Below are 12,387 nucleotides of genomic sequence, written 5' to 3'. Positions count from 1 at the left end.
TTCTCAGGAGAGGCTCATTTACTATTCCCTGAGAGCCTCCACTTGCCCCAGCTTCCAGCTCTTCTCTCCCCACAGCTGAAACCATTGACCCACCTATGCAGTATTAGCCCTACTCCAGTCTTGAGATTCTAGAAAGTTCAAGAATCTAGAACAAGTCCAGATCTTGGGCAGGGGAGTTTTAACAATCTACTCTTTAACGAGGCATATATTCTACCTCAGAACCCAGTGAGATGTGTCTTGGGCTCTAACAGGACAAAGAAGGTTGGGAGCTATCAAGACCCAGAGCAAGACTTAAAACTGGACCTAGAACTGGATCAAGATGGAGCCAGCCCAGTCACAGGTGCTGGTATCGCACCCACTGCAGCAGGTGCCCTACTCAGCAGTAGGGACAATTGCAGGGCAGACTCACATGCTCAGGTATGTCCCAGCAAAGCAATAGGGACCCAGAGGTATGGTCAATAGCCAGAATTAACATAGCCCACTGGTGAACAAAGGGTCCCTAGCTTTTAGGCTGAGTTTGACGAGCTTCTCTTAGAGGACCTGTGCTACTAGGTGATTTAGCAGAACAGGGAAGCAACACAAGAATCCAGTTACCAATTCGGGGTGGGGTATGGCAAAGAACGTACCATGGCTTTGGAGCAAAGCTAGCTTTGCTAGTTGAACAAAACAAAAAGGAAGAGGGACATATGCAGAGGGCTGAGGTCTGGAGATGGGCTTCAGAAATCATCTCTATGTTCCCCTTTATAGGATTCAGAGGAGTCAACAATACCCCATCACAGGGCTGAGGTAGAAGGCAAAGAGGGTAAACAAGGCAGCCCTGGACAATGTCCTGGGTCCAAAAGCCAACCACTGCCTCAGATATATAACATTTCTTTACTACAACACCAGCATCCTTCCTATCCTCACATGCCCTGGTTCATGCTCTCTGAAAATCGGGATTGATCATCACGTGTGCCTCTTCAGAACATCTGCTAAGCAAAATGGGATTAAAAACAAAGTTAGGGGCTTCCCTGATGGCGCAGTGCTTGAGAGTCCACCTGCCGATGCAGGGGACACGGGTTCGTGCCCCGGTCCGGGAAGATCCCACATGCCGCGGAGCGGCTGGGCCCATGAGCCGTGGCTGCTGAGCCTGTGCGTCCGGAGCCTTTGCTCTGCAACGGGAGAGGCCACAACAGTGAGAGGCCCGCGTACCGCAAAAAAACAAAAAACAAAAAACAAAGTTTGGGCAATGTTTCCTTTTCATAAGCATTTAGTAGGAGTGAGAACCTTTAGAAGCACTGATTTAGTCCAACCCACTGATGTAATCTAAGGCTCTATATAATCCATTATTTTAATTTCTAGAACAAAATTCCAACGGCAATTCTACTGGTGTTGCCACAGAAAATTAAAAAATGGAAAGCTCATCACGTCTTGGTAGTTATGAGGGTAAAATCTCATGATGCGCTTTATACTTTTTTATTGGCAGGTGGTTTTATAGGCGAGACCATGTGGTGGGGTTTGCCTTTACCAATGGCAAAATAGGAACATCAATTTATTTAGGTGGAAGTGTTCTAACATTGCTCTAAAAATCATGGATGTACGTCTCCAGATAATCCCGGTCTCAACTCTCCTTGGTGGCTTACCCTTACTATCGTCACACAGCTCATGGATTTAGGAAGATGTGCCTCCCTACCTTCCCACTTCCCAATTCAGCTCACCCTACTTTATATAAGCTCCTTATTCTCCCCACCCCTCCCCTTCTCAATGGCAAGACAGGGGTCTGGTCATTCCTTCTCCTACTGTATCTTTGAGATTATGTCAACGTGGTTTTTATTTCACATTTCCTTTAAGATGTTTGTTTGTGCTAAAGAACCCATACAGAGATATTTTTTTTTCCTCCCAGGGGATTAGCATTTTAGTAAGAGCTGAATAATAAAAGTGGATTGTAAAAGCCTGTCAGAAATGTAGTGGTGCGTGTCTTAACTTCTCATAATTGCCTCGGAATGATTAGGATTGAACTTTGTTGTTGCTGTGTTCTTGTTCCAAAGTGAAAACAGGCACTTTTTCTCTGCCAGGTCTCCAGAATGGATGTCAAGGGGGAACTGACCTGTGATGCTTTATAAAAACGTAAATTCTAATTTTCTAGATAAAAATGATGTGGAGCAACTTAAGATGGGGCATTAAGGTGTGGACCACTAGGACTGCTTTGAACGGTTCTTAACCTTTTGTGGACGTCACTCACACTCCTTCGAGAATTTGAAGCAATTGCATACGTACACAAAGATATATAAAATACGGCAACAATTTCAAGGGAATTGTGGACTTCATGTCCCTCAGATGAAAAAGATCCTTGTGGGGTCATCAAAATATTCTCCCCCTTCTTCTGGTTCAATCTTAATCCAGAAGTTAGAATAAATGGATGAAACTTAGAGTCCAATTAAGTTGCAAATCTACCATGATGCTTACCATTGTGCTGGGTACAAAGAACCCAGAAGAATGTAAAACCTCATCCTTGCCCCAGAGTCTCGACACTTTGAGATGACTATACAAACTTACATGATGTACCTTTCAACAAGACCGTGTAGAGTTCAGTGCTAATTTGTGTGGTAGAGAGTCAATGGCTTAATCAAAGAAGATTTCATAGAGGAAGAAGGATTTCAGTTGCACTTGACAGGATCTGTAGGGCTTAGATAAATGAAAGGGAAATGTGAATGTTTTCCGTGGAGACAATATGGTTCAAGAGAGAGAATGTGAGCTTTGACATCTGATACATCTGGGTTTGAATCACCACTCTGTTGATTACAGGCTCTGTAACCATGTTAAATTTATTTAATATCTCTGGATTTACATTTCTACATTTGTAAAATGGGCATTTTTGTAGAATGGATGGGAATCATAAATGAGATAATTTTTTAAAAGCATAGGGAGCAGTGCCAAGAAGGCAACAACTACATTTCTCTTGTTTGCTACCATATCACAAGTGCATAACCCACGAGCTGGCACATAGAAGGTGTTTGGATAAATATCTTCAAGAATGTTAAATGGAAGAGTGAATGAATGAATGAAAATATGTTGAGTAGTAGGCAATAACGATGAATCCAATGTGTGACAATATATAATTTATTTTTCAAATATATTATAATAAATAAAAGTATAGGATAGCTCTAACTAAAATGGATTCACATTGTGTCCTAGATGATCCAAGGACAAACTCTCCAGTGTCTGGGTTATTGAGGCCCTTTACAACTTCGTTGCCAGCTTCACAATTCTGGCTGATTTTCATGAATTTTTTTTCCTCCGTCTTTGGTTTTCAGTTTTCAGCAGTTTACTATGATGTCCCCAAGTGTGATTGCTTTGTATTTAGCCAACTTGGGGTTCAATGGCCTTCTTGAATCTGGAGGTTGATGGTTTGCATCAGTTTGGACAAATCTTTGGCCAATACCCTTCGAATATTTTTTCTGTCCTATTCCCTTCTTCTCCAAGTCTCTGATTACCTACGTGTTAGACCTTTTCACTGTATCTCATATATCTTTTACCCTCTTTTCTGTTGTTGGTTTTTTTTCTCATTCATTTGTCTGTGCTTCAGTTGAACATTTTCTATTAACTTGTCTTTCAGTCACTAAGTTTTGTTCTTTTGTACCTAATCAACCATTAAACCCATTTAATGGGCTCTTAACATCAGATAGCAGGCTTTTCAACTCTAAAATTTTTATTTTATTCTTTTTAAATAGATTCCTCTCTAGTAAAATTTTCTTTTATTTTCCTGAATGTAGTAATCATAGTTATTTTAAAGCTCTTATCTGCTATTTCCAATGTCTGGGTTACCTATAGGCATATTTCTATTGCTTATTTTTTCTCTTGGTTTTCAGTCTCATGGTACCTCATATGGGGCTTGTATCAGCTGTATCACTTTTTGTGACCACCTCTATTAGATAAATCCTTAAGAGATCTCCAGATATTTATAATACGCATGTAAGGCAGAAGCTTCTTTCCCAAATCACAAAGACATCTACTTGTGAGCAAATATCTAAGGGGACAAACATCACTATCTGGTTAACAACATCTAGGTTTCTTAGGGTTCTGAGGGATTTCCTTCATTCAACAAGTATTTGAGATCCTGTTATGTGCCAGCATTATTCTTGTGCTAAGGCTATTTTGGTGGTCAAGATAAGGTCTCTGTACTTATGAAACTTGCATTTTGTGGGGGAAAGACAGCAAAAAATAAACAAATAAACAGCAAGAAAACTCTCAGAAAGTCACGAGTATTCTGCTGATAATTAAAATAGAGTGACCTGATAAACAGTAACTTAGGGAGATACTTTACGTTGGATGGTTAGGGAAGGATTTTGGGGGAAGAAGGTGACTCTCAAGGTGATAACTGAATGACAAGAAGGAATCAGCCATGCGAGTATGAAAAAGGATTTGAGGCAGAAGGGAGATCTAGCACAAGGTCGTTAAGAGGGGAATGAGGCTGACACACGTGATGGTTAAATTTATGTGTCAACTTAACTGGGTCGTGGTATATTTAGTTGCTCAGATATTTGTTTCATCATGATTTCTGGGTGTGTCTGTGAAGGGGCTTTCAGGTGAGGTTAGCATTTGAATCCATAGGCTGAGTAAACAAGATTGTCCTCCCCAATGTGGGTGGGCATCACCCAATCCATTGAGGGCCTGAATAGAACAAAAAGGTGGAGGAAGGGAGAATTCACTCTCTCTGCTTGACTGCTTGAGCTGGGCCATTGGTCTTCTCTTGCCCTAGGACTGGGATTTATCATTAGCATCCCGGGCTCTTAGGCCTTCAGACTTGGACTCATATCATCAGCTCTCCTGGTGCTCAGGTCTTTAGATTCAGACTACAACCCACATCAAGGTCTCCTGAGTTTCCAGTTTGCAGATGGCAGATGTTGGGACTTCTCAGCCTCCATAGTCACGTGAGCCAGTTCCTTATAATAAATCTCTTTATGTATGTAAATATAAAGATGTTATTGATTCTCTCTGGAGAATGCTGACTAATGTTCAAGGAAAAGAAAGGTCAGACTGACCCGAGTATAAATGGGGGAAGTTGAAAGTGAAAGAAACGAGGCAGTGGACAGAGACCGTCCAGATCCTTTAGAGCTTTATAAGTCAGAGTAAGGAGTTCAGATTTATCCTAAACGTGGTAAGAAGCTACTGAAAAGCTTTAAGCAGGAGAGGAACAGGGTCAGATTTATATATATATATTTGTTTTTGGGGGGTGGGTACGCGGGCCTCTCACTGTTGCGGCCTCTCCCGTTGCGGAGCACAGGCTCCGGACGCGCAGGCTCAGCGGCCATGGCCCACGGGCCCAGCCGCTCCGCGGCATGTGGGATCCTCCCGCACCGGGGCACGAACCCGCGTCCCCTGCATCGGCAGGCGGACTCTCAACCACAGCGCCACCAGGGAAGCCCTGTTATATTTTTAAAAGCTCACTTTAGCTTTTGTGTGGAAAGAAGCAGTTTGCAGAGAGGCAAGATTGAAATGGAGAAACAAGTTGGGTTGTGATTGCAGTGGTCCAGGAGAGGGATGGTGAGGACTTGGATGAGGATGAGGCGAGTGGAGATGAACAGGAATGGAAAGACTCAGGATTGCTTTTGAAGGTAGAGTCCACAGAGCTTGCCAACAGCTCGATATGAGTGAGAAAGGAGAGATAGTTAGAGAAAAATCCTAGATTTCTGGCATAAGCAACCAGGTGGACAGTAAAGCCATCCCACTGATTTGGGAAGACTAAGGGAAAGCTCGTTTGGAGGTCAGTGGGGTGGATTGGGAATTCTGCTTTGGCCACGTTAAATTAGAGATGCCCACTCACCATCCAAATGGACATAGCAAACTAATACTTTGGTACGTGCCTCTAGCTTTTCAGAGAGAAGTTCAGCACAGATAAAGAGTGGGAAATCATTCACATGTAGTTGCTATTTGAATCAGCCTTGGGACTAGATAAGACATCTATATTTCTTGGCCAAGTATACAGAAACATGACATCTCGGACTGGAAGAGACATTAAAGATCCTCTAGTCCAATCCTATTCTTTTATAAACAAGAATAATGAGGCCTTGTGAGGCGAAGTGCTTTTTTCATAGTCATACAGTCCATCAGAGTCTAGGATTTCCTTACTTGGTTCAGTGCAGTTTTATTTACCTTCTGCTTCTAAAATAGTGCAACTTAACTCCAAAGTTATAGCAAATATTTGTTGAATGAGATAATTACACTCTGTGCAATATTGGATTTTAAATGACAAAAAAAAGTTTAAAGGGAAAAGAAACCACAAATAGATTGCTTTAAAATATTTCACTATCAATTTGAATTCAAATAAAGAGCAGCTTGGTTGGCAGACTGGTTGGCTCAGTGAAAAATGAATTAGCAGAAACATTTTTATCCAGAATTTATTGTAGCTGAGGCAACTTTTTTGAGAGAAGACTTTAAATTAAAAGGCCAATCGTTTCTTCATCATATAGAAGAAAAAAACTTGCAATGTAAAATCCCATTACCTGAGTTGTTAAACTGGGTAGTAAAATTCTTTAGACCACTGGCTGTTACACACACACACACACACACACACACACACACATTTACAATTTCCTTAGATAAACAGCAAGTGTGTGTCCTCCTGCTACAGCAAAGTGGTACAGAAGGAAGCTGTGAGATTGAAAAGAACAACCGTGGACATTTTGTGTTGGCTCACTTAGAATAAAGTGAAAGAGGCAAAAAGTTGAAACTGATGTTAACTGCCTTCCAATTTAGCAGCAAAAAGCTAACCTAGGCACTGCAGATAAAAGAACGTGGCAATAAATGATCAATAATTCCTTGTACAAATGTACTTCTGACTTGTTTATGAAACTCTCGATAACTATAGAAGATATTCCAAATAGAATGTTCCAGATGTTGTTCTTCCTGAGAGATTTTCTTTCTTTTTTTTGAATTTTGTTGTATTTTTTTTATACAGCAGGTTCTTATTAGTTATCTATTTTATTCATATTAGTGTATACATGTCAATCCCAATCTCCCAGTTCATCCCCCCAACCCCCCAGTTTCCCCCGTTGGTGTCCATACGTTTGGTCTCTACATCTGTGTCTCTATTTCTGCCTTGCAAACTGGTTCATCTGTAACATTTTTCTAGATTCCACCTACATGCGCTAATATACAATATTTGTTTTTCTCTTTCTTACTTAGTTCACTCTGTATGACAGTCTCTAGGTCCATCCACATCTGAGAGACTTTTCTGAGAAGAAAGCAACATCTGTGCCTTTCCCCTGTGTCTGTATCCAGCAAACTTCCTGCTACCAACACAAGAGAAACATAAGCATCATTGAATCTCTTTGAGCTTCAATTTCCTGGTCAGTAAAATGAAGCAGGTGATTGCTTGAGAATTCCCATAGGCTTTGAAATCATATTTCCAACACTTGCCAAGGCCAAAATCAATAAAAAGAAAAAAATAAATTCTAAGGTCATGTGAGACTAACTTTTTTTCTATGCTGGAGCACAGCTGTGACCAGCCACTCAGTAAGTCACCTACCTTTGACCCCCTTTCTTTATGCCCCCAGTTAAAATACCTTTTCTTTGATATTTTATTGAGTCTTTAAAGTAGTAAACACCATTTTATAAATAAAGTCATAGTAACTTCTCTAGTAACTACAACATATAAATCCAACTTTCAAACATGATCTCAGATGAAATCTTCAATGCAAATATAAACGATGGATTCTTTTCAATGCCTGAAGATATGGTAGAAGACTAACCTAGTGTGAAGACGTGCTCTAACGTTAGGTTGGTAAACAAGAGACCACTTGTCAAAACCAGGGGGTGTCCCCTTTCAGTAAGGAGGACTTTCTCTCTTGTGGATCCCATCTGTACGGTCTTTGCAGGGGTTGATGCCACACCAATGACCGACAGCTGAGTGCAAGAGGACTCTTCTGCTTACTGATTGCCCACGCAAGATCAAGGCCTCTCTTCCCATATCTTGCTTCGTTCAGTTAATTCTCTATGTTTGGGGGAAATAAAACTCGACATTAACCCTAATTGCCTCTGTCACCACTAAATGTTGACCCAATTTAATGTCAATTCAAATTTGACGTGTGCCAAGTTTCATAGTAGGGAGCTTCCAAATTTTCCAGGATTTTGGTGGTGGTAGAACAGGAAACATTCCTGATCGTCTTCTTCTTCTTCTTTTTTTTTTTTTTTTTTTTTGGGGGACGCAGGCCTCTCCCGTTGCAGAGCACAGGCTCCGGATGCACAGGCTCAGTGGCCATGGCTCACGGGCCCAGCCGCTCGGCGGCATGTGGGATCTTCCCGGATCGGGGCACGAACCCGTGTCCCCTGCATCGGCAGGCGGACTCTCAACCACTGCGCCACCAGGGAAGCCCCCTTCTTCTTCTTTTTTTTAACAACCAGTTACTTTCACTACTGTATCCCCAGCAATTAGTGCAGTGCCTGGTATGTAGCAGGCACACTATATTTGCTGAAGGCTGAGTGAATGAATGAATGAATGAATAGACATCCTTATAGTCTGGGGAAGAACTTTACGTGATGTGAAGGCGGAGAGCAGGACTGCATTTACAGTTCTCTTTAAAATTTCCCAAACTGGCTCCATATCATATGTTATCAGGGAAATGCAAGTTAAAACAATGAGATATCACTCTACACCTAGTAAAACAGCAAAATTGGAACTGACAACACCAAGTGCTGGTGAGGATGTGGAACAAAAGGAATTCTCCTTCACTGCTGGTGGGGATGCAAAGTGGTACAGCCGCTTTGGAAGACAGTCTGGCTCCTATCATATGATCCAACAGTTGCGCTCCTTGGTATTTATCCAAAGGAGTAGAAACCCATATCCACACAGAAACCCGTCATAGATGTTTATAAACAGCTGTATTCATAGTTGCCAAAACCTAGAAGTAACCAAGATATCCTTCAGTAGGTGAATGGATAAAGAAACTGGTGCATTGAGTCGATGCGATGATGTTCAGCACTAAAAAGAAATGAGCTATTGATCCATGAAAAAACATGGAGGAACCTTAAATGCATATGACTAAGTGAAAGAAGTCAGTCTGAAAAGGCTACAGACTATATGACATTCTGGAAAAGGCAAAACTATGGAGACAGTCAAAAGATCAGTGGTTGTCAGGGACTGGGGCACAGCACAGAGGATTTTTAGGGCAGGGAAGTTACTCTCTATGATACCATAATGATGGACACATGTCCTTGTATATTTGTCCAAACCAACAAGTAGAGTGAATCCTAATGGGAAGTATGGACTTTGGATGGCAACAGTGTGTCAACGTAGGTTCATCAGTTGTAACAAATGTCCCACTCTGATGGGGGATGTGGATAACAGGGGAGACTGTGCATGCGGGGGGGCAGGGGCAGGGCCATATGGCATATCTCTGTTCCTTCCCCTCAGTTTTGCTGTGAAACTTAAACTGCTCTAAAAAAAGAGTCTATTCTGAAAAAAACATTCTAATAATATTCGGAAAAGGGGAATGAAGTGAAATGTTTCCTACACTCCCTCTTCCAACTTCAACTCTGAGCCCAGTGCAAGCACCCAGTTTCCCTACTCCATGTACAGACCTCAGTTAAACTGCAGGAAGCAGAAAGATCTGTTTTACTCTACAGCCTGTCCTCTTTCCATTTTACCATATCATCTCATCATCCAAAAGTCTCCTAAAGTATTTTGTATACCTACCTCATCTTAAATGAAAAATACTGAATATGAAATCGATGACTTAAAGATGTAGTTAGGGGGCTTCCCTGGTGGCGCAGTGGTTAAGAATACGCCTGCCAATTCAGGGGACACGGATTCAAGCCCTGATCCGGGAAAATCCCACATGCCACGGAGCAGCTAAGCCCTTGTGCCACAACTACTGAGCCTGTGCTCTGGAGACCGCGAGCCACAGCTACTGAGCCCATGTGCCTCAACTACTGAAGCCCACGTGCCCTAGGGCCTGTGATCCGCAACAAGAGAGGCCACTGCAGTGAGAAGCCGGTGCACCGCAACGAAGAGTAGCCCCGCGCTCGATGCAACTAGAGTAAGTCCGCGCGCAGCAATGAAGAGCCAATGCAGCCAAAAATAAAAATAAATTAAAAAAGATGTAGTTAGGAACATAATTTCTAGGGTAATGGAGATTGCTGCAGAATGTAGAGCTATTTGACAAGCCACAAACTGGTTCCTCATTGCTGTAATTTTTTTTAAATGAATTTTTATTGGAGTATAGTTGATTTACAATGTTGTGTTAGTTCCTGCCGTATAGCAAAGTGAATCAGTTATACATATACATATATCCACTCTTTTTTAGATTCTTTTCCCATATACGTCATTACAGAGTACTGAGTAGAGTTCCCTGTGCTCTACAGTAGGTTCTTATTAGTTATTTATTTTATATATAGTAGTGTGTATATGACAAGCTTTTTTTTTTTTTTTTGCGGTACGCGGGCCTCTCACTGTTGTGGCCTCTCCCGTTGCAGAGCCACAGGCTCCAGACGCGCAGGCTCAGCGGCCATGGCTCACGGGCCCAGCCGCTCGGCGGCATGTGGGATCTTCCCGGACCGGGACACGAACCCGCGTCCCCTGCATCGGCAGGCCGACTCTCAACCACTGCGCCACCAGGAAAGCCCTATATGCCAGTCTTAATCTCTTAATTTATCCCTCTCCCGTGCTGTAATTTTTGAATTACTGAGTCTGGGTCTTTTTCTATCTTCTCCTTTGTCACCAGCCATCATGTCAATTTCTAGAAGCCTCTTGATCTTTTTTGAATTAGTTGTTTCTAATCTTCTGTGGGCTAAGAAACCACGTAACCAGGTTTATTAGGATCATGTCTAAAATGGGAAAAGACAGTTGCTGAATGACAGAGTAAAAGGATGGAAATCAAATTCATGAGCTTAGCGAATGAGCTCATGGTGTTTATTTTAACTTCTTAGAGGCCTTTTTCTTTGAGCTGTGTTCTCAGTGACTGACATTATTGGAAAAATGACCTCTGGGTAGGTGAGTTATTGCTACAAAATGGCATTGTTTCCTTTAAAATGAATAAGAATGGCAGCTAATACTATATTCCATTTTCTTTGTAGAATGGATTCTTTGTTTAAAAAGAAGAGAGCAAAAAACCCAACAACAAAAAAAGGTAGAGCGATATACTCTGGGAAAGAAGACCTAAAGTGAGTCCCATTATATGAATAGCTAAGTTGATAGGAAAATAAATGTTGTTTTGCTCATACACTGAGAAGTCAATAAGCAGAAAATGAACTTCAGAGTAGCAGGGCCGATATTCATTCAGATGTCCTTTGTAATTAAAAAACAGCACCCAAACAAAACAAAGCATAGTGTAGGCACAATGCCTGGAAGGGTTACATATGCTGGGGAACAAATTGTTGTGTAAACAGATTTGTAAAACTTATTCATGAGACATCGATAGTTCATTAATGGAGAGGATGATCCCTTTATTCAGAAGAGGTTCCATTATCTTTAAATTCTGTCGTTTAAAGTATAGTAAGGGATTTGAAAATGGAAAATTCTAGTAAAAAGGTTTAGAACACCAAAATGGGAGGAAAATTCCTAAGAGCTCAGAGGTTTATACTCTTGGAAATTGTTCAATAAAGATTTAAAGGCCTTTATCTGGTTTTAACGCCGCTCGTTCTTCACCTGCCTCATGACAAATACCTCTCCTTTACCCCTACCCTTCTTCTTAAGACTATCTTCAGGTGGCCATGAAGGATATTTTATTGTATCAATAGCCTATAAGCAGCTTCTTATCTTTTAACCACAGTCTTGGACTCTAAACTCTACCTTGTATACCAGAGATGTTATATAGGTTTACCTTGTGTGCAAACTCTAATCATTTGATAGTGCCTTCCTAGAGGGTTACAGTTAGAAAGTTTCTGAGCTCACATCTGTGCTCAGCAGGAAGGAATGTAGTGGTTGATTAGTGGTGTCTACCATGGGCAAGACAGAGGTGATGGATATATGCATGCCTTAAAATCGCCATCCCACTCCTTTATCCTGCCAACAGTGAACCAAGAGAGGCCGGGTTCACGCTCAGCTTCTCTCTTGGGCACTGGACTTTCTGTTAATTAGAAAGATCAACTCCCTATATCCAATACCAGCTTGTGGAATATGCAAGTATGTTGTTTCTGCATTTGAAGAGGATGAGTGTATATGGATTTGATTCTTGGCCACTTGGTGGGTGGATTATATAAATTATGGACATATTTTAAGTCGGTTGAAGAGTATTTAACACAAATATACTTTAAATATGACAAACACAGAGAGAGAGGGAGGGAGAGGAAGAAAGAACAACATCTATATCCCAATGAAGTTTTTTTCCATTTCTTAACCTAGCACCATTTCTTTTTTTTTTTTTTTTTTTTTTTTTTTTTCAGTACCCGGGCCCCTCCCTCCCCGCGCCC

At 41.5% G+C, this 12,387-nt stretch overlaps 1 pseudogene; it reads left to right on the top strand.

Moving 5' to 3' along the window:
* Nucleotides 1-319: 319 nt before the first annotated feature.
* LOC112393873 (10 kDa heat shock protein, mitochondrial pseudogene) overlaps nucleotides 320-12,387 on the top strand; it is a 42,993-nt pseudogene continuing 30,925 nt past the window's right edge.

This window comes from Neophocaena asiaeorientalis, unplaced genomic scaffold (genome assembly GCF_003031525.2).
Source record: "Neophocaena asiaeorientalis asiaeorientalis breed wild unplaced genomic scaffold, Neophocaena_asiaeorientalis_V1.1 scaffold152, whole genome shotgun sequence".
Classification (NCBI taxonomy): Eukaryota; Metazoa; Chordata; class Mammalia; order Artiodactyla; family Phocoenidae; genus Neophocaena; species Neophocaena asiaeorientalis.
Note: the sequence above shows the minus strand (reverse complement) of the source record. Positions and strands in the feature narration are given on the sequence as shown.